This window comes from Spinacia oleracea, chromosome 6, assembly GCF_020520425.1.
Source record: "Spinacia oleracea cultivar Varoflay chromosome 6, BTI_SOV_V1, whole genome shotgun sequence".
Lineage (NCBI taxonomy): Eukaryota > Viridiplantae > Streptophyta > Magnoliopsida > Caryophyllales > Amaranthaceae > Spinacia > Spinacia oleracea.
In genome coordinates, this window is record NC_079492.1 from 61,763,700 (window position 1) to 61,786,903 (window position 23,204).

The following is a 23,204-nucleotide window of genomic DNA, read 5'->3' on the forward strand; positions in this document are numbered from 1 at the left end:
ATTAGGGTTCATAGAAGAATTTGGGCATAAAACCGATTTTGTGCACAATTATCAATGCTGTTGGGCATAATTAGGTACGAAATAAAAAATAATAAGCTAAATAATCAGATTATTTATCCATAAATTTCGAATTCATTTAGACAAATTTTCGGATTTATATTTACAAAAATCAAATATTTTCAATGTATTGTAAATTTATACAATCTATCTGTACTATATTAAAAGGTGGTTTGCATAAGGTTCGAACCCTCAACCTTGAATTTAAACAATTAAGCCTCTACCACTAAGACATGAATTGTTTCATGTTATCATTGTGAAAATAAAAATAAATAAATGCAAATGTAATTAATGTATTAACCCGGGGCATCGCCCGGGCCCAAAAACTAGTTAATCATAATTAGTTGCATAAATTTAAGCATAAATCGTAATGTTTGGGATAATAAATAAGATTTTATGTCTTGAAACTAAATTTTTGTATGGCAGATGTGTTTTGACGAGAGGACGTTTGTATAAGATCAATATTTTATACAACCCAAACAATTAAAATCAATATTTTAATTTTCCATATTAATCCATTTACTATTTTCTGTTGTATTGAATCAAAATAATCAAGAATATGCATCAAAATTAAAACTTTAATCATGATCAAAATTAACGTATGCAAGGGGCTAACTGATACCACTGTAGGATTAGATGCTAATAGCGGAATTGTAGAAAACACTTTTCTCACCTCTAACAGGATCGCAAGCATACATTAATATGATTCATAATATAGGAGTTAAATATACCTTTGATGCGTGATTCCCGAGTATACGAACAAGGACCAATTCGGAGACAGAACCCCAAGCGTGATTCCTCTACTTAGTCCACACGAGCACGGATCAAGATCTCCCTGCGTCGTTTGCTAGAACGGATGGAGAAGATGAAAATATCTCTCTCACTTTCACAAGGAAGGGACGGATTTGGAGTATTGAATAAGGTTGATGATTTATTCAACTTGCATGTGTTTAATCATATGATCATCACGTCTATTTATAACGTTTATAATAGCTTGATAACCAATCCTAGTAGAACTAGAAAACCTAGTAATCCTAGTAAACTTTAACTACTCCAAAATCCTATCCAACACCAAAGACCATCATGGGTCTTGGGTTATATTGATCATATCCAATACTCTATTGTGTGTGACCTTATAGGACCCGGTTATATTAGTAGTAGCCCAATAATAATTAGCCCACAGATCATAATTGGTTTCTAGCAAAACATTATGACCACCTAAATAACTGGATTATTAATCTCCATTATTAATCGTAATCTATATTTAGTGATTGCCATCTTGATTAAAGGACATATTACTTCAAACCCGGGCAAACGGAGAGAGTTGGTCCGAACTTTGGGCCGGACTCGGACCATAGTGTAGGAGATTGACAAATATGACAAAGAAGAGTCCTAAAGTGTTTTGAAACAAGAAAATTAGCACCATGAACTTTGGAATCACATTCATAGATAAATTTGCTTGATCCGATTCACAAAAAAGTTGGAACTTATGAATAGGATATAATTGGAACTTATGAATAGGTTAGTTCTTTAGTAATTGTAGCTTAATTATTAGATTTTTAGTGTTTTGGATGAAATATGTTAACTAATTTTTATGTTTAATTTCTTAATTTTGTATATTTTATTGATTTTGGTGTTATGAGAAGCTAAATGTTTTGTATGTTTTAGATGTGTAATGATTCTAAAATGGTAGGGAGGTAAGGGTCGGGGAAGGTTGGAAAGGTAGAATTGCTGGACTAGAACCCATAAACTTCATAATTGTTGCAATTCCACACCTGGATTCACGCGGTCACAGACGGGTGGGTACCTCGGCTAGACTTGCATAAGTGTTTTTCCTCAACTCAAATTGTTATTTCTCATATGAATTCCTCTATTTTAGATCGACTTAGATTGTTAGTTTGTGCCTGCTACTTGTCATAGACAAGTTGGATATTTGTCCTGCCTCTAAAAAGCGTGTATTTCAATTATTAGCTATGGGAATGCGCACTTAAAGATCGCCAAACTTTAATTCTAACTATCCCTCTCCTAAAACTGAGTCTTTTAGTATATAAATGTCTAGAGAGACAATTTTACAATATTATCATTGGATTTGACGATTAGATCTACATATTTTCTCAATCAAACTTGGTAAACATTAAGCTTAGTTATTGGTTGTTTTATTGGGTGTTCAGTGCCCAAGACTAAGCTTCGCAAACCAACTCCTTCTTTTTTTTTCATTTTTGATTTATAAAACAATATATTCAGATTTAACATGCTAAAAATTTCAAGCTTTTAATTTTTACTGTAAATGTCTATAGATGTATATGAGCTAAAAGCTTTAGTTGGAAAAAAAATAAACTTCAAGATATAATTGTAGGCTTGTTAGATACAATGTTAAACCGTTGTTTAAAGTTTTGAGAAATATGTGAACATGAGGTTAGTTGCTCAAAGTTGATTAATCTCATTGAGCTGAAGTTTTAGCTGGTTGAGGAGAACTTCCTCTATATTTTTGTTTCTCCCTTTCATGCCAAAAAATGAAGCAATTATGGCTAATAGACTTAAGTTTTGAGTGTCCTATGAAGCATAAGACAGATAGTTCAGATATATTGGAACTAAAGTGAGTTCATGTGATATTTGCATCATTTGATTTCCCTAATCAATTAAGGGAGGATCATAGTCAATAGCCAATATCCAAACAAAACCTAATCTCCTTAATTTCTCACATGGATTCTAGAATTTATTCTAAGAGTATATAATTAGTATTCCCAATCCAAACAGGTGGTTTAGACTTGATTCTTGATATGCACATAAAAGTCTTCTTGTTTATTGTGCTTAATCAATGTTAAATAATCTGTGAGGAAAGCATGTTTTGTCATTTGTTTGGGGTTTTCTGTCTCTTTTCTATGACTAAAAACAAATGTGTTTGTCCCTAAAAAATTAGTTTTAGACTTTTACAAAATTGTTGTGTATGAGTTTTACGGGTTGTTTTAGTACATCCGAAGGTGCCAATTCGAACTCCTAGAATCCCCATGACAAAACATGTGTTAACTAGCATTGTCCCTGAAGCTGGACCTCTTCATTCTTCAACATATCTTGTTCACTTCTACTTTCTTGTTAAGTTCTAAGGCCCCTCGTCACTTCCACTTTCTGATCTCGACTTGAAGCCAATCTCATGGCCAAAGCACTGTTCTGTAAGGAAGTTTTCAGGATTAGCAGGTGTAGTAATGTTGCAACTAAGGCTGATAAACTGGGTACCAGTTTTGGAAGATCTCTGCAGGCCAACTCAACCTCGGCTGACAGTAAATATGTATACTCAATTTGTTAGTATAGTTCATGAAAGATATTTAAGCAATGTTCTAAATTATGTGACTTCAAAAATCATAAAATAATAACTGCTTTTGCGTGGGTTCGAAGAGGTGACCTCCTTCTCCCTCCTTCGACGCCATGGCAAACACACGTTCAAAAGCTAAGAAATCCTCTAATGGAGGAAGCAAGAGTAAAAACCAGTCTTCACAGTCGAATGCAAAGGTCCACACCAAACCTAAGCCACAATTAAACCTTGAAAAATCCCCTGTAATGGCGATTGATGACGATTTTTCGTTGCACTCAGAGGAACACCCAGATGTTCGAGAATTCGATTTCAATGAAATTTTGACACCTAAAGCTAGTCTTCAACATCTACAACAACAATCACAAGTGCGAGGCGATTTCAATGCCTGGTTGAGTGCCCTTCATAGTGGTAAGGATGTTCGAACCCATTTTCAGTCAAATTCAAAATATGGCGCGAACACTGTTGTTTTTCCTAATTCTATGCCTAATTCGATGCTTGCACATGATTCTGATGTGACTAGTAATGATAAACCCCCATTTTTGAATAATAATGTTGCTCAGTTAGAGTCATCCCCTGTTTTAGTTTCGATTGATTTTGATGATATTAGGGAAGAAGTTGAGTTTCGGGAATCAGCTGTTGTCTGTTATGTGTTAGGGTCTAATCCCCCCAGAATGTTATGGAAGGGTATGTGAGACGAATTTGGGGAAAGCTTGGAGTGGATAAGGTGTCACAGGTGGGTAGGGGAATCTATCTAGTTCGATTTACCACCATGGAAAACTGTTCTAAAATCTTGAATAATGGCCCTTATTTCTTTGATTCCAAACCCCTGGTAGTGAAGCCATGGTCAACTGATGAGAGTTTCACTAAGGAAATTGTCAAAACTGTCCCAATATGGATCCAATTGCCTGAGTTGGATGTGAAGTATTGAGGGGATAGAAGTTTATCCAAGATAGTGAGTCTTGTGGGAACAATGATGAAGGTGGATCAGGCAACCAAGAATAGAGATAAGTTAATGTTTGCAAGGGTGATGATTGAGGTCAAAGTGGGCCAAGATTTCCCTTATGTGATTCATTTTCAAAATGAGAAAGGTGCAAAAGTTGACCAAAAAGTCAACTATGACTGGATTCCTCTTACTTGTGCTCACTGTGGGGGGATGGGTCATGACAAATCCAACTGCACTAGGAATAAGAATGGCCACACTAAGAAGGTGTGGGTGAGGAAACATGTACAGCCTTCACAATCTGTTGAACAAGTGGCTACTACGGTGGTTCAGAATTGTACTGGATTCACTCAAGCAACTAAGTTCATCAAAGTGGTGGGTCAACAACTTAGGCCAGTGATCACTACCAACTCTTTTCAAGCTTTGTCTGAGTCTGAGTGTGAAAGGGAAACTGCAGAGGTGGTGCAAGGGGGTGTGTTAATGGGGGTTCCATCATTAGGCAGCGGTGTGACAGCCCCTATGCCTAATGGATAACATCCTCTACTGGAATGTAAGGGGACTAAATAGACAAGATAAGCAAAAAGAAGTGAGACAGATGATTCAGTCTCACAATATTGGTCTATTTAGTCTCCTGGAAACTAGGGTGAAGGCTTCCAAGATGGGAAACTTATACCTTTCTGTTTGTCCTAATTGGTGCTTCACTTCTAACCTCAATTGTCACAAGAATGGTAGGATTGTTCTGGCTTGGGACCCTTCCCTATTCACAGTGAACATCATTTCCATGTTAAGCCAGATCATTCATTGTTTCATTACTCCTAGGAACACATGTTCTGGTTTCTTTTGCTCCTTTGTGTATGGGTTGAACACTCCTGCTGAGAGAGAAGAGTTGTGGGCTAGCTTAACTTCTTTTGCCACCAGATGCAATGCAGCCTGGTTAATCATGGGTGACTTTAATGCCATCATGAATATGGATGATAGAATTGGCTCTCCTGTCAGACTTAATGACATCAGGCCTATGAAACATTGCATGGACTTGTGTCAGCTTACTGAGGTCAAGACAGTTGGTAGACACTTCACTTGGAACAATAAGCAAGATGGGGAAGCAAGGGTGTATAATAGAATTGACAGAGTGCTGTCAAATTCCAAATGGGATGATACTACCCTGCTGTAGACGCCTACTTTTGTCCCCATTCCCGAAAGGGAAGGTTCGATGATGAGAACATAAATCTCCACTTGGCAACGCATCTCCTATAACATAATGGATCTCAATCACTCTTTCATTTCAGCCAAAGCTACTATTTATAGAAACCTGCTAAGAATAGTAACTGCCGTAAAAGGTAGTTGTTAAAAGTGGCAAAGTCATAAAAGATAAAAACCTGTCAGAATTAGGTGTTGCACTCCAACATAAATCCTAAAAGAGATAGAATTTGCATTCCTGGTATAATTCGAAAATAAGAGTTACGTATTAATTAAATTCCTAACGAACCTAAAGTTCGTAACGGGCCTAGACGAATTCCATCATAAAGTTAATACGCACTAAAAGACTCGGATAAATCTCAAAAGCTCCGTGTTCTAAGAGTCCAAATCTGACAAAGAAAACGGCCCAAATCCCATTTTCAACGCCTGGATCTGGGCGCCGAAGATTTCGGCGCCCAGCCCTGGGAGCTGAAAATGCCTGGGGCCGTTTTATCTCCGGATTCTTTTTGGATTCGTATCTTAAAAATCTATCTTTCCACACACCCTTTCCTATAAATACAGCCTCAAAACAGACGTGAAAATAACACACAATTCCATAACCTGAGTATTGACTCTAGCCTTAAGCCTAAGCCTCACGCTGCGAAATTGATCCAGCGTTCTGTCGCAATCGACCCAAAAGTCGAACAGAACGCATCCTGCCCCTTGTAGCTTGATGAATTAAGCCTAAATACTGGAACATTGTTTAGAAACCCGAGATTCATTAAATAAAAGGAGAAATAGCAAAGCCAAGTGGTTAGTTTTCTGAGAACCACAGCGCACCTCTCAAGGGTGCGTTGTAATGTGTCCCTCCAATGATTTAATCGCTTTCATCACCCTTTTATAAAATTTTCAAACTATTAATTTGATTGATCTATCACGCCTAATAAGATAATACCTTGGACAATTGAATTATCATGCTAGGTACCTTAAATCAATCTAAATAAGATAATCACGATCGATTTAGTATTATGTGTTGCATATTGCTAAAATCAATTCAGAATAGTTTAATAGTTTAACGCATGAGCACTCCTCTCGGTAGCTACAGTCCCCCGAACTCTCAATCTTTGCCCTGCGGGTGTACGTTGAGCGATCCCCACACCAGGGATCACAAGGGAACCTATGGTCGTCGTGGTCGAACATAATTGCACTCCCTTTATGTCACGATAACCGGGTTTTGTCAGTTTTTCTCATTGTCGTTAAAAACTGAATGGCGACTCCTATATTACTAGTCGATTGGGTGTAAACTCACATGAAATCCAATTACACTTGACCTGACGACGTCACGCCCACGAGGGACGAGGTCACGCATTAGCCTCGTGCTTTTTCGACCCCCTCACAGTGGCGACTCCGCTGGGGACGTTAATGAAATACTCGTGCTCGTAGGTAATCAAAATAGCCGAAGGGTGAAACGATCCTACCTCGCGTTTATTTCCCTATCAAGTTGGGACGACCTAAAAATCAGCATATTAATGTGAACGGACAGAACCGCATAACCAATCTTGGCTCCCTTGGCATGTTTCGTCTCGGGAGTTGGGAATAAGGATACCCATCGCCACCCGGGGGGGTGCATACGCTTCGAATGTTGTCCACTCGACACTTTCGCTAGTAGTACACCTATCCCAAACCCAATCGCTCGCCACTAGGTCCCTCTCATTGGTGCATGCCCCCTTGGCTTACATCGTGATTGGCCTCTTGGGACGAAATCCGCTCGTGAATGCACTACCCCGACCGGGGCATGTATTGGATCGACGATAGAAGAGGTACCAAGCCGGCGCAAATATTACCCATAGAAGCCTATCATAAACTACGTGACATATTATTTTGCTTCATGTTGTAATGTTAGTTATGTGTAACGAATTATGTGATTGTGTGTGACAATTAATACTAGAAAACCAACGACCCTAAAAATTTCCCAAACATTTATAAACACCAATTGGCCAAAGATTTATACCCAAATACGTGTTCCGCATCCTCGTGCGATCGCCACAAAAATAAGCGACGCCCAGGATAGCCTGTAACGGATCCCACAACGCTGCACAACGCGTAAAGGACGTTATTAGGCGAGCACGCAAAATTAAGTCGTATATACTGTGAGGGGGTCGAAAAAGCACGAGGCTAATGCGTGACCTCGTCCCTCGTGGGCGTGACGTTTCTTTTTGTCAAATCAAGTGTAATTGGATTTCCTGTGAGTTTACACCCAATTGACTAGTAATATAGGAGTCGCCATTCAGTTTTTAACGACAATGAGAAAAAATGACAAAACCCGGTTATCGTGACATAAAGGGAGTGCAATTATGTTTGACCACGACGGCCGTAGGTTCCCTTGTGATCCCTGGTGTGGGGAGCTCTCAACGTACACCCGCAAGGTAGAGATTGAGGGTTCGGGGGACTGTAACTACCGAGAGGAGTAATCGCTCTTCGATAACTCCAGAGGTAGGATATCCTTACTAGCTCAGCATAAATAATTGAAGGGACATGCGTTAACTATTAAACTAATCTGAGTTGATTTTAACAATATGCAACACATAATACTAGATCGATCGCAATTATCTGATTTAGATTGTTTTAAGGGACCTAGCATGATAGTTCAATTTCCCAAAATACTATCTTTATTAGGCGTGATAGAACAATCAGATTAAATAGTTTAACAGTTTTATTAAAGGGCGAGGATAACAATTAAATCATGCGGAGGGACACATTACGACGCACCCTTGAGAGGTGCGTCACGGTTCTCAGAAAACTAACCACTTTGGCTTTGCTATTTCTCCTTTTATTTAACGAATCTCAAGTTTCCGGGCTTAATTCTTCAGCTACAAGGGACAGGATACGTTCTGTTCTATTTTTGGATCGATTGCGACAGAACGCGGTATCAATTTCGCAGCGTGAGGCTTAGGCTTAGGGGTTGGAGTCAATACTCAGAATATGAATTGTGTGTTTTTTTGTGTTCCTTTCACGTCGAATTTGGGGATGTATTTATAGGGAAGAGTTCGTGGAAAGATAGAATTTTAGAGCTCTAATCCAAGAAGAATTAGGAGAGAATACGTACTCAGGTATTTTCAGCGCCCAGGGCTGGGCGTTAAAGATTTCGGCGCCCAGCTCGTGGCGTTGAAAATGGGATCCAGGCAATTTCAGCGCCCAGGGCTGGGCGTTGAAAATGATGTTTGGGCCGAGTTCTTTGTCAGATTTGGACTCTTAGAATCCGGAGTATTTGAGACTTATCCGAGTCTTTTAGTGCGTATTAACTTTATGACGGAATGCGTTTGGGCCCGTTACAAACTCTAGGTTCGTTAGGATTTTAATCAATACGTAACTCTTATTTTCGAATTATACTAGGAATAGGATTCCTCTTGCAAATTCTATCTCTTTTAGGATTTATGTTGGAGTGCAACACCTAATTCTGACAGGTTTCTATCTTTTATGTCTTGCCACTTTTAACAACTACCTATTATGGTAGTTACTATTTTTAGCAGGTTTCTATAAATAGTAGGTTCGGGTGAAATGAAAAGGGTGATCGAGATTCATTATTATATAGGAGATGCGTTGCCAAGTGGAGATTTATGTTCTCATCATCGAACCTTCCCTTTCGGGAATGGGGACAAAAGTAGGACGTATGGAAAAAGGCACTCGGTTCTAAGAACGACTTATAAAATAAACAACTCCTTGTGTCGTCATTAGGCCTCCTATGACGACAATGTTTGGCACCAAAACCGAGCATGCTAATTAAAATGACCTTGAATGTCACATGGGCAAAGTATTCAAAAAAAGATGTTCGAATAAAGTTTTCAAGGAAAAATAATGTTCGAATAAAAAATAAATAAATCCGAGTCTAGACTAGGCTATGCCAAAGTATAATCTAAATCCTAAGTCTTAGTTGTCTTATACATAGAATTGGTCCTAATGCTTGGTGTCGTTCTGCAAGTTAAAAGGTTAAACCATATTGAGTCTCCCTTCCTAACATTTAAAAGAATCAATAAGCACCCATATGTAATTGTCATCCCTTGCTAAGAATCTACGGCCTCAATACTCTCTCTCACCAATAAAAAGAATATATTATGTAATTCAAGTATTTGCAAAATGGAAACAGTCACATTCTGAAAATCATTCCTCCATAGTCGCACAACCCCCAAAGTGAGCCCAAGGTGTCAATACCATTGGCAAAAAACAATTAATGGCCTCAAGGCTTATGATCACATTGGGTCACGACTATCATATGAAGGAAATAATGCCCTTGGTCCAAGTATGCAGATAATATTAAGTCTAATAAATGCGGTTCAGTATTAATTAACAAGTTAATAATTCAGTGAGATCAAGTGATCTGAATGCCTAGCTAGAGGCCGCTTCAGTTCAAGTGGAATTAATTATATTAATCCACAGCTTACTCTTGACTTAACCCGTAGGGTCACACAAATAGTACGTAAACGGATCAAGTATTTAATAGAATTAAATACTCCATCTATGGATATTCGGAATCGACGGATCTTGGTTTCAGTGGGAGATGAGATCGTCACAAGCAAGAAATGAATACTCCGGAAACGATGATATTGCCGGAATCGGAAATATTGCCGGAAACGGAAATATTGTCAGAATCGGAAATATTATCGGAATCTGAAAATAATTCCGGAAACGGAAATATTAAATATTTGTTCAAAACGGAAATTAATTCCGGAATCAGAAATATTAAATATTGTTCGTATCGGAAATGAATTCCGGAATCGGGAATTTAATCGGAAAGCGTATCGTACGAATTAGCATCGGACGAGGCTTGCTCGACGAAGGCCCATCACGAGGCTAGGCCAACGCCCAGCAAGCTGCACGCCAAGTGCTCGACCAGGCCCAGCGCAAGGCCAGGCCCAACCAAGCAATGGCGGGCGCGCACGAAGCCCATGGGCTGCGAGGCCGCATGCGCTGTGCGCTTGGCGTGGGCCGCAAGGCCTGCGTGCGGGCGTGCATGCGTGTGCGTGTGCTCGTGTTCGTAACGAATCCTAATCCTATCGGAAGTCGTGCATTGATTAAATCCTAATCCTAAAAGATTAAATTTATTATTTAGAGTTCTAATAGGATTCTAATTAATAAATCCATATCCTAGTAGGATTTTAATTCCTTTCCATAAACTCTATAAATAGGTACCTAGGGTCACATTCCTAGGTAAGATTTTCAAGCAAAAATCAGCCAAACACTTGCAACCCAAATAGCCGAAAATCCTAGTAACCTTAAGGGCGATTCTAGTTGGTCAAGCTTAAGGCGGATCCGGATGTGCTGTGGACTATCTACGGAGGGACGAGACTTGGAGTCCTAAAGACTTGTTCTTGTTCGGTTCGGGCGCAGCTAGGGAGGGCACGCTACAAAGTGTATGCATCTGAATTATGCTAAATGATTATGTGTAAATAATATGTTTCCTGGCCTTATGGTTTTTCCGCATGATTTATGTTTATTCATATGTATCATAACCCAACAGTGGTATCACGAGCCTCTTATTATTTTCATAATCTAAATTGCATGAACATGGTTAAATTTTACAAATTTGCAAAGAATTAAAGGGGTGATTAATTTTCGTAATTAATTGCAAAATGCGTTTATTTAATTATATGTACACAGTTTTTCGGCAGTTTCTTCGTTACTCATCCAAATCGAGTGATTTTTGTGTCAATTCCGCATGTAAAAGGCATTCTAAAAGTTTGACAAAACTAATATTTTTTGGCCGAACCCAGAATTCCCAAATTCGAAGCCTAACTATGACTTTTCGGAGGTTTTAGTTTTTCGAACGCAAAAGTTTGTAAATTTAAGATGTTAAATTAAGTATTTGCGATTCTTGTTGATAAATCTTGAGTTTTTGATTGACCTACTGTATATGTTTAACAATTATGAATGCCTAGACTTGTTAATTATACAACCTAATTTGTAATTATGATTAATTTGTTGAAATTCGAATAATTTAGAATTGATTTGATTTTCATGATTAATTAATAATTTAATTAGGTACCAATGATTAAAATCCACCAAAAAAATTGTTAATTTATGTTAAATTTTTAATTTTTATGACCTAGATTTGAATCCATGTTAATCGGAAATTAATTGATTAATAAATTTTCGACTTTTCGCCCTAAAATTATGAAATTAATATGATTTATTAATTTGTCATTAATTTTGGAAATAAAAGTTTTAATTTTTATGCAATTCGCTCATAAAACTTGCATGCACAAAGCAATGGACGGTACGTGTATAGTGCGGGCATGCGACGACGAGCAAGGGCCATGGCACACGAGCACAAGGCAGCACGCTGCCTTGTGTCGAGTGCTGTGCGCATATGGGCGAGTGGGCAAGGGCGAAGGGCCAAGGCGCAAGCCATCGGGCAGACGCGTGTGGGCAGCAAGCGTGCTGCGCCACAGCGCACGTTGCCACGCCCAGCAAGCAAGCAGACGCGAGGCAAGCAAGCGCGACGAGCGAGCGGGCGCGCGCAGCATGGCCTGCACTGCTGCGTTGCGTGTGGCCTGCTTGCGTATTGCTACACGAACACTCGACGGGGCTTGGGCGCAAGCCCAAGTGCTCGTCGTGTTACGATTGTCGCGTTTTAAATTTTAATTTGAGATTTTCAGTTCGAGTAATTTTAATTAATTTTAAAATTAATAATTTAATTTGTTTTCTGGGATTTAATTTTGATTATTATAATTATTATAAATTTTAATTTATACTAATTGTTTTACTAAAATTAAACCTTGAATTAATTTAAATTCTTTATACTCAACTGAAATAAACTAAATAAGTGGATTTAATTATAAATTTATATGAGCTTTAAATTTTAATTAAATTTGTATGTTTCCGGTTAGACTAGAAATACATTTTTATGTTTAAAATTAGTAAAGCATATGAATTTATTGGTTTAAGTGGGAGCAATTTTAGTCATAAACTCTTGATTAGGTCTACAAATCCTTTAAGGTTAAACAACTTGATTAGAATTAATAAGGACTGAATAATTGGTAGATTATTGGTGCCCTTAATTAATTGTTGCAAATATTTATGTGATGCATACAATGTGTTTTAACTAACCAATTATGTGGGCCATTCATGATAATGAATGGATGAATGGTATATATATTGTATATGTACTGTTTTGCAGGTTATGAAGTGACTAGTATAGCCCAAATAGGATAGAAAATATGGTCTGCGTACCATTAATTTGAATGTAATTGGTCTAAAGCACCAAATTTGTTTTTCAATTCAAATATGGTCTGCGTACCATCAAATAGTTGTAATTAGTTTAATTATACCTTATCCTACTTGAAGAAAATGGCGCATCCCACGGTGAAATTCAAGACGGAGTTTCCAATCCATTTTCAAGACGGACTTTGAAGTTGAAGCTTCAAGATGAAGTCGGGCCATACTAGATCACAATTATCTTATGCATGCTTTAAGTTATTTATTGCTATTAAATATGTCTTAAATATGCATGAGATCAAAGCTTGATTATGTTGCATGATTAAGGATTTTAGTTCACTTAAAATCTAACCAACATAGTAAGAGCCTTAAGTTCCAAACTTAAAAATTGAGTTAAAAGGTGCTATGCCAAAATAACACTTACTTGGATATCCTTTACATCGATCTTAGTAATAGTTTTCCGCCATAGCGAGGTGTTACTTATCGATACTAAATTGGTAAAGTACACAAATAATTGTGAGTACATGTTAGTTTTGGTGAAACTCAACGATATAAGTAAGGTGTCCTTTTATGTCGTGGCAAAATCAATAGGTTTACCTAATAAGTTCTTAGACGTACCTATCAACCAAGAGTAGTTTCTAGACTATTAGCAAAAGGCTTTTGCTTACCTAAAAGATTTTAGAATTGAGTCTATATACATAATGTGCTTAACTCTTCAATGGGTTTTAGGGTCTTGGAATCATTTTATTCACACCTGCCGGAACAATAAATTCGAATAAAATGCTAATAACTTGTTGAAATTATATGATTGCTTTAATTTTCAAGTTATTACTCATGATAAATGTTTAGACTTTGCGTGCTTCAATGTATGTTTTAATTATTGTTTATAATTAAATATCTTGTACTGCAATAAATTCTTTTAGAAAGGTAACAGTAAATTTCCTCGATTGGTAGTGAATCCAAGAACGATTCACGGAAATGAGAGAAAGTGAGCAATTTAAAATGTACGTTTCTTATAGCGACTTTTATGGTTGTTTTCGAACATCAAAGTCGAATGGCAAACCAATTGGTGCTTGTGAATTCAAAATACACTGTAGTTTTGAGATCATAAAGCATTGAGTTTGATACGCTCAGCTTTACCAATGGTTAACAACCTAATATCTTTGTCCATTTAATTCTCGAATGAGTCTAGTCCCTAGACATTCGAATAGATCGATGCTTAGAGAACTTTAGAAGCTTCTGGTAAGATCATCTAGTTGAAACAGAATATTCAACATAAATGGTAAGAACTTTGTTGGAGTGACATTAGACATGTCTAAACAAAGTATAAAAGTCAACACTAGAGAATTCAATTCTTAAGACTATAAGAAAGGGTACAAGAAATAGGAAAACAAGAAACAAGTGAAAAGGAATTTACAATTCTGTTTCTACCTATAAGTTTATGTTTGAAGAGAAGTGACCTAGCAATCAAACTTCCTTGGTATCACATACCGCTTGAGGTTCTTACTTCGGTAATAACTCAAACAATGGAAGCTAGGCTACACTAATGACCTACAAGTGGGAAATGAAGCATGGCAATGCTACATTAGTTGTAGGGTCATCTAGTTTGTTTTAAGTCCTTTCAAAGGCTGGAACTTGATGGCTATTTTGTTCCATAATCAGCATACCTAAATTTCTGCTTCAAACACAGAAAGACTCACATTTAAGGAAAACAAAAACAATGTTTGTTTGTTTATTTGAAATGGTCATTTACGGGTTGAGTCAATATGCTTGATTAAAACAAACAACTCTTTAACAATAAAAACTTTACTAGGTTCAAATCAACCCCTTGATTTGAGTTCCACTAATCTTTGGCATTGTTGCTTAGACCATATCAACAAGTTAACGTTCTAAAGCTCTATTTTGATGGAATTTTGAAAGTTGATTGATTTCTAGATCAATTCAAGACAAGCCAGTCTTACTTGTTGAAAGTAACAAAAGATATGAACTATAGTTAGAACACCTAGACAATAAAGTTCAAAGCTAAAGAGAGATTTTATGACTTTATTATTTCACCTAAATTTGAGTGAATATTGGTTTATTTACTCAATGTGATATAAGTTTGAATCTGTTTGACTAGTTCAAAGATTCAGAAGTATAAATCTCACTTGGTAAGAAATCATAAACATCTAGGATAGATCATGTTAATGATTGCTTGAGACCAAAAATGATCATCAATGATTGTGTGTTGTAATTTCACAATCTAGCTCCATGAGATATGGCATATCTAAGTGGAATGATCGAAGTCAATTATTACTTGATTCGATCAATGATGAATCATAAAGACTTTTCCTATAATTTCTAAAACAAAATGCTCAACTACCACCAAACTAAACCAAATTCGTCAAAGCTATTGAAAAGTAATTTCAGAATATCTTTTCATAATATATCTAAAGAGTTCCTAAACTCAGTGGGAGCTTAGTGTTTGTTATTCAACAAACTAAGGCCCAAGTATAGATATATGTTTCATTGTGATTATTCAAATGAGACACAAGGGTATTGTTTCTACCACGAATTTTTGAGAACATAATGTTTGTTTGCTCGAAATAATGTCCTTTTGGAGATTCGTTTCAAAAATGACAAGTGGGAGAAAATAGACCTCGAAAGTCTTCGAGGCGAACAACAAACATAAACGGACATTTCGGAGGCTTTTCGAAGTGCTTCAGAAAATCCAAACTTATTCTTTAAGGACTTTAGAAGTGGCTTTAAAGAATAGACATCTCTTAGAAGGATTTACAAGTGCTTCAAGGAGAACATAATATTCAAAGGACTTTCAAGTGGCTATTGATATTCTATTGTTTGATCGATGTTCTATACCCAAGTAGGCATAGAGTTCAAATCACTGAAACTATGAGATTCTTCTATTAGATAGTGAAGAAACATAGAGATCGGGTCAATGAAACTATGCAATTCTTCTATTAGATAGTGAAGAAACCTACAACTTGCAGTCAAACTATTATCATGTAGAATAATGAGTTTATGACTTGTAAGAAAGCTATGACGAAACCCAGATTCCCTAAAATGGTTAGAGGCCATATATAGACTCAAATGTTTTAAATGGTTAGAGGCCATAAAACATACTAAATGTTTTGATGACAAAATTGAAATTTTGTTGATTTGCAAGAATAGTTTCACACCTGTTGGTTGCAAGTTTATTTTAAGGAATAAAAACCATCAAACATGAAATTGTGTTCACACACAAAGCTAGATTAGTTGCTAAAGGTTACAAGCAAATTCACGGTGTGGATTGTGTTGATACCTCATGCAAAATCGTAATGCTTAAGTCTATAAATCAAGCAATGATTACATATTGGTACATATGGCAATTAGATGACAAAACAATTCCTCAATCAAATGTTGGAATAAACTATGTACATGGTATGTCATAGGATTTGTGGATCCAAATAAATGCTTGATAAGGAAAGCTAGCTTATGAAATCTAAGTACAGATTTAAGCAAGCAATTGGGAATTGGAATTATATTTTAGTGAAGCTAATAAGTATTTTGGTTTCATAAAACATACATCATTCTTATAGATATATAAGAAGTTTAGTGGGAGTACGTAAAACTCAATTGGTCCTATGTGTATCACACACATATCTCTCTATTGTGAAATAACATTCAAAAGCTAATGACTTAGATTTGAAATTATTCATCAATGATGGACCATGGCGAAACTTAGTACATACAAGGTATTAAGATGTATTTACAAAGATCTTATGATTTTGTTTTGGATTAAGTAATGGCATTTACTAAATCAAACAAGAAAGACTCCATTGGAGATATTCGACCCATGTGAATAAATCTAAGTAGTGAATGTTTGAACTATGTATAAGCATTTACTAAGTTAAACATCAAAGAGTCTAAATGAGATTCTTAACCTATATTATATGTCAAAGAATTTAGCTGGATTTAGTATCTACTGAAACTAGAATGAGCTAAAGTTACATGAATAGAATTCAATTGGGAATTATTCTGCAAAAGAATTCATCATGTATGATATAATATGAGGATCGCCAAAAATGTATCGTATGGCTTTAGGCATGACGAACATATACCAATCTCTATTGATCTAAGTGAAGATCAACTAGATTGAGATCAAGAATACTTATGGTACTTGAAAGGTACATAGGAATAGTTCTTGATTCAAGGAAATAAAGATATGCTAAATATTGATGCTACACGCAGAAACACTGGCAAAGGATCAAGCAAGATCCCTTTGGAGTTATCCATTGACAAGGACGAGCTAAAGAGCATCGTATTTTGAAATGGCAACATGGATCGGAGACCATGAGTTGTTGCGTGGGAAATTAAATATTCTAAGATACAGCTGGAAAGTCTTCCACATATCTGTGAACTGCTTGGATAAGTAAATTCAAACAAAGCATCACTAGCAACCTAAACAGTTGAAGTACAAGTACTTATTGCCTAAGAAGCAATAAAACAGAGTTGTTTATATTAATGAGTTCTTCATTGAACTTGGGAAGATCACATGTCTGTTGACATAATGGTTCTTCACTACAAAATGCGTAGAACCACTAATGTAGCAAGAAAGACTAGATCACAAAATAAACATACTCAAAAGATCTTATCATCATATCTCGAAGAACATTCGATAAAAAGAATATTAAGATTGGAAAAGCATGATAACTAAACCTATGCAACAAGTGAGAAGCAACGCTCACATTGTAGCACTGGAAATCAAGCATAGAATTGAATTCATGATTTGTTTTAGAGGATGGGTTTGAGGCCTATGGTTGTAAAACATTGGGGTTGAACGTTTATCATATATGAAATGTATTTTCATATTCCATTTAATCTTGGTTTAGTATTAAATGATGAGTCCCTTCAATTTGACGATATATTCAAGATAGACTGTCAGGACCAGTCCTGTGACTAAGAAATGTCTATCAAGTGAACTTGAATGTCAAAAGTTTTCTGTAAAGATGGACGCATAGAAAACGTTAGACGACTAGAATGCAAGATGACTAGTAGTTCTGTTTCTTGAACTATGTGGACATGGCAATGTCGCAATCATTTGCATAGATACTTACTTTGGGAAGACTAGTATCGGACAGACCTATGAAACTTTACTATAAGAGATGAAAATCTGTCATAAGTAAATTTCATTAAAATTATTAGACACTAAATCCTCAATACCTGAGTGATTTGAGATTACTTGTTTGAGAACTGGTTACTTTGACGTTGACCAACCGTCGCACCGTAAAAGGAGGCTATAAAGGCAACGCTCAGGTAATCACCTATCAAACGAAGTCTAATCTCAAGATCGCAATATTTGGATTGTCCTCCCATAAATCGGGATGAGATGCTTAAAAGTTGTACAAGGCCACTCGGAGAACTAGAAACTGTAGAATGCATGGCCGTGCTCGGATGAATCATAGGCTATGATTATCTGTTTATTTGATCAGTTGAAATCTGAAACCGAGAAACACCTCTGGACATAATAAGGATGACAACTCTTACCTTATGTTTAAGAGCAAGCATCGAGCGACAAAGGAAATAGGAAATACACACTTGTCCCTAAGGACAAGTGGGAGACTGAAGGAAATAATGCCCTTGGTCCAAGTATGCATATAATATTAAGTTTAATAAATGCGGTTCAGTATTAATTAACAAGTTAATAATTCAGTGAGATCAAGTGAGCTGAATGCCTAGCTAGAGGCCGCTTCAGTTCAAGTGGAATTAATTATATTAATTCACAGCTTACTCTTGACTGAACCCGTAGGGTCACACAAATAGTACGTAAACGGATCTAGTATTTAATGGAATTAAATACTCCATCTATGGATATTCATAATCGACGGATCTTGGTTTCAGTGGGAGCTGAGATCGTCACAAGCAAGAAATGAATACTCCGGAAACGATGATATTGCCAGAAACGGAAATATGGATCGTATCGGAAATATAAATATTATCCAAGTCGTAGATGTTGACGGAAACGGAAACATGGTACGTATCGGAAAATATTATCGGAAATGGAAATATTGCCGGAAACGGAAATATTGTCAGAATCGGAAATATTATCGGAATCGGAAAATAATTCCGGAAACGGAAATATTAAATATTTGTTCGAAACGGAAATTACTTCCGGAATCGGAAATATTAAATATTGTTCGTATCGGAAATGAATTCCGAAATCGGGAATTTAATCGGAAAGCGTATCGTACGAATTAGCATCGGACGAGGCTTGCTAGACGAAGGCCCAGCACGAGGCTAGGCCAACGCCCAGGAAGCCGTACGCCAAGTGCTCGACCAGGCCCAGCGCAAGGCCAGGCCCAGCCAAGCAATGGCGGGCGCGCACGAAGCCCATGGGCTGCGAGGCCGCATGCGTTGTGCGCTCGTCGTGGTAGCAAGGCCTGCGTGCGGGCGTGCATGCGTGTGCGTGTGCTCGTGTTCGTAACGAATCCTAATCCTATCGGAATTGGTGCATTGATTAAATCCTAATCCTAAAAGATTAAATTTATTATTTAGAGTTCTAATAGGATTCTAATTAATAAATCCATATCCTAGTAGGATTATAATTCCTTTCCATAAACTCTATAAATAGGTGCCTAGGGTCACATATTTACATCGAGATTTGAAGTATTCAAACGGTAAGATTTTCAAGCAAAGATCAGCCAAACACTTGTAACCCAAATAGCCGAAAATCCTAGTAACCTTAAAGGCGATTCTAGTTGGTCAAGCTTAAGGCGGATCCGGACGTGCTGTGGACTATCCACGGAGGGACGAGACTTGGAGTCCTAAAGACTTGTTCTTCTTCGGTTCGGGCGCAGCTAGGGAGGGCACGCTACAAAGTGTATGCATCTGAATTATGCTAAATGATTATGTGTAAATAATATGTTTCCTGACCTTATGGTTTTTCCGCATGATTTATGTTTATTCATATGTATCATAACCTAACATCATAGTCCTCTCGAGCCACTCGCTCCTTGAAGTACTCCTAAGTACGGACTAAAAGATTTTCCATGAATGCAACATGACGAACCATGAAAATACCCAAATCGGCATGCCATAAGGCTACCATTGGGGTAAAGCAATACACACTAAGAGGGAAGCCGCACTAATGATTCTAGTCTTGCAAAAATAAAAATTCGATCTCCCCAACTAACTACCTTGCCAACATTAAGCAAAATGGCGCATGACAAATGAACACCCAAGGGTTAAAATCTAAAGTGTCAACCAACGAAAGTTATGGTCCAATTAGCCTAAGTCTGAAAGTCGCTTGGTCAAGTATTATAGGCTTACGCCACGGCATTATTTGGATTCTAGGCCACCTTCTTGTATTCATACACGGGTTATAATCAAAAAAAGATTAATGAAAGTTCGAGTCTAAATCACAACTTCCAATTAAATCCCGGAAACTGGAATCTGAAAAGAAGCAAAAAAAAATTATTTTCGATGTAATTCTTTCGTTAAATTTCAATAAAGTAAAAACAAAATTTTGAATCTACGCTATTTGCACATTTTAAGAAACGACTAAATACGCTTGCAAAGTAAGACAATTTAAAGGTCCACCCTAGGCCTACTAAAATTAAAGGTCCACTATAGGCCTACCAAACGAGGCTCACTTAGTCTCGCCTGGTGACTCAAAGACCACAACCATCTACCTTTTAGCCCAAATAAAAAGGGGGAGAAATCCCAAGCAAAAAAGACAAAAGAGAAAGAGAAAAGCGAGCCATGAAATACTTAGCTCGTACCTCCCAAAGTGCGACATTTACCCAAGTAAACGAAGGAAAAGAATTGAGTCAACCAATCCAAATCATACCACAAAAACTACATAAAGTTCTACGATCTTCTACCCTTTCCAATCCTCATGCTTGACTAATACCTATACAAATTATCCTATCTCATTCAACCTATCTTTCAAGCCGTCTTGAGTCACGAATAAAAAAAAGACAAATGAAAAGTACATTCTACGCTTAACGTTAAAAAAAAAAAAACAATAAAAAAGAAACTTTGCAAAGCGCCTTTAAAGTTCGTCTAAAAAAATAAAAAAAAATAAAAAATAAAAGCATTTAGCGCACAAAAATGATTCGCAAATATTTGGCACAAAACGAAAAGGAGCAGCACAAAAAGGCAGCCCAGAACACGTTTTCAACGCCCAGCCCTGGGCGCCAAAAATAATAACGCCCAGCCCTGGGCGCCGTTCTTGCTTATCACTTTTCAACTATCAATTCCTAAAAGTGTTCGTATATTTTCCTATATACATGCGGAAGAATAACGAACACTTGGGGGTAGAAGATCATATAAAATACGCGCGCTCCAAAATTTATGTACACTCATTTCACCCTATTTCAAACATTACGATTCCACTCGAACGTACTTGTTTAAAATCGGCATTCTAAGAAACCATTTTCTGGCTAAGAACTACGCAAGACCTGATTCCAAATTAAATCTATTTAAGGTGGATACGTAGGCAATCCATTATTCGGTCCAACCAATTTGCAAAAATGTTAAAGCCTATAGAATAACAAGAATAAAAAATAGAGTCCCTTATTGAAATTTAATTACTTGCAATCTAAATCGAAAGAAAAATTTAAGTGAAACGAAGAATCCAAGTCATCAAGATGCCAAAATGAGCACACATCGAAAAATAATAAGGGCACGTACCCTTGCTAGAAGGAGCACTCACACTCCTAGGCACTTAGCCAATACTCAAAAGATCGCTTTGCCTCAATTGAATGGGGGCTAGCGCGAGCGTCCATGACCTCTAAAGTACTCGACTTGACCCTCCCTAAAGAAAAGTAACTCACTTAAGACCTCCTTTCACCACTAGACACAGTCATAATCGCCAACAAGTGGTAAAGGCAGTAAGCTTGCAATAAAGAGGATCGTTCTACGGCATCGCCCCATCGTTCCTCCGAACTCAGGGCACCCGTTCATGGTAATTCAAATGCTTGCGAATCCCCTTTGAAAAAATCAGACATTGTCAATAGGACTTGGCAGTTAACCAAGGCTCACCCTACTTAGACATATGACACGGGCATCTAAAATCGAAATCTGAAAGCATCATTAACGAGAAGACATAATAGCAACTGGGGGCTAAAAATTGAAATGAAAGAACTAGGGAAAGAACTAAGTATACCTTGACCTTTTGTGCAGACATACACCAAGTAAATCTAAGTCAATTTGAAAGCGGTTTATATTCCCGCAATTCTGGAAAAGATGGCCCTAAAAGCCTAAAGCATGTGCCACACGGGCACAAGTAATATCTTGACGCCTGCACCCTGGCTTCCAGCAAATCCTTAGACAGCATTCCAAAAATCGTAACAGTATTTTGATTCACTCATGTAATCTTGTACGAACCCTTCTATAAGTCAACTTACTTAGGACACCTCGGATTGTACACAGTAGGACTCGGATTTCAAATAATTTTCAAAGATTTCTTCGAACATAATAAAGTGTCGTTGGTTTAAGCTAAGTATGCGTGTATCTTGATGTTGCAAGTGAGTCAAAAAGATTTCTAAATATGATTATGGGTAAAGAAAGGCACCTAGCTTCTGGTCAAGGCACACTTCAACATGTGACTACCTTGACCATGGCAATGTCGCACAATACGACATTTACAAGAGAAGTAGCAAATCACTACTCGAACGTACCTCGCACTAAACGAGTCTGGTTCAAACTATTCATGATCCATGTCACCATGAATGCGTAAAAACGTATGCCAAGCATTATAGCACCAAGCCAATCCCGTAGCTACAATTGGGGGCTTGAGAAAAACACTCTAAAAATGCTCGAAATGACGATTTTATCGCAAATTCTCGACGCTAATGCTATACACACGTCATAGGGGCACAATCCTAAGGTTTGTTCGTGTAAAACGAACCTTAGAATGGCTACAACCCCTCCCAAATTCTAAGCGCTACTTAGAATATATAAAGTCACCCCACTAACAAGGGTAACTGAAAATCGCGAGTCACCAAAACTCCGATTAAACTACTGCACATAACGTTCGCCCTACAAGCGCCCGTTACACAGTCTACGTCGTTCCAAAGCAAAAGCGAAAGAAAAATCAAGGATAAAAAAAACATCTATGAATCCTTGCATCAAACGAAGTAATAAGCCGTTCACACCCACGCAGAAGGTGCTACACTTGTTCGAGCACCTGAACGAGGCGTGATGAAGTACTCCAACGCAAAAAATAATAATGATATCCCAACACTTGGAGGAATGTTCCAAGACACGTTGTTAGGCCACACAAGCCTACGTCGCACCATAAGTTCAGCCTGTTATGTTATGATACATATGACATTTACATAGATCATGCGGAAACAACCATTAACCCAGGAAACATATTATTTACACATAATCATATAGCATAATTAGATGCATACTCTTTGTTGCGTGCCCTCCCTAGCTGCGCCCGAACCGAACAAGAACAAGTCTTTTAGGACTCCAAGTGTCGTCCCTCCGTAGATAGTCCACAGCACGTCCGGATCCGCCTTA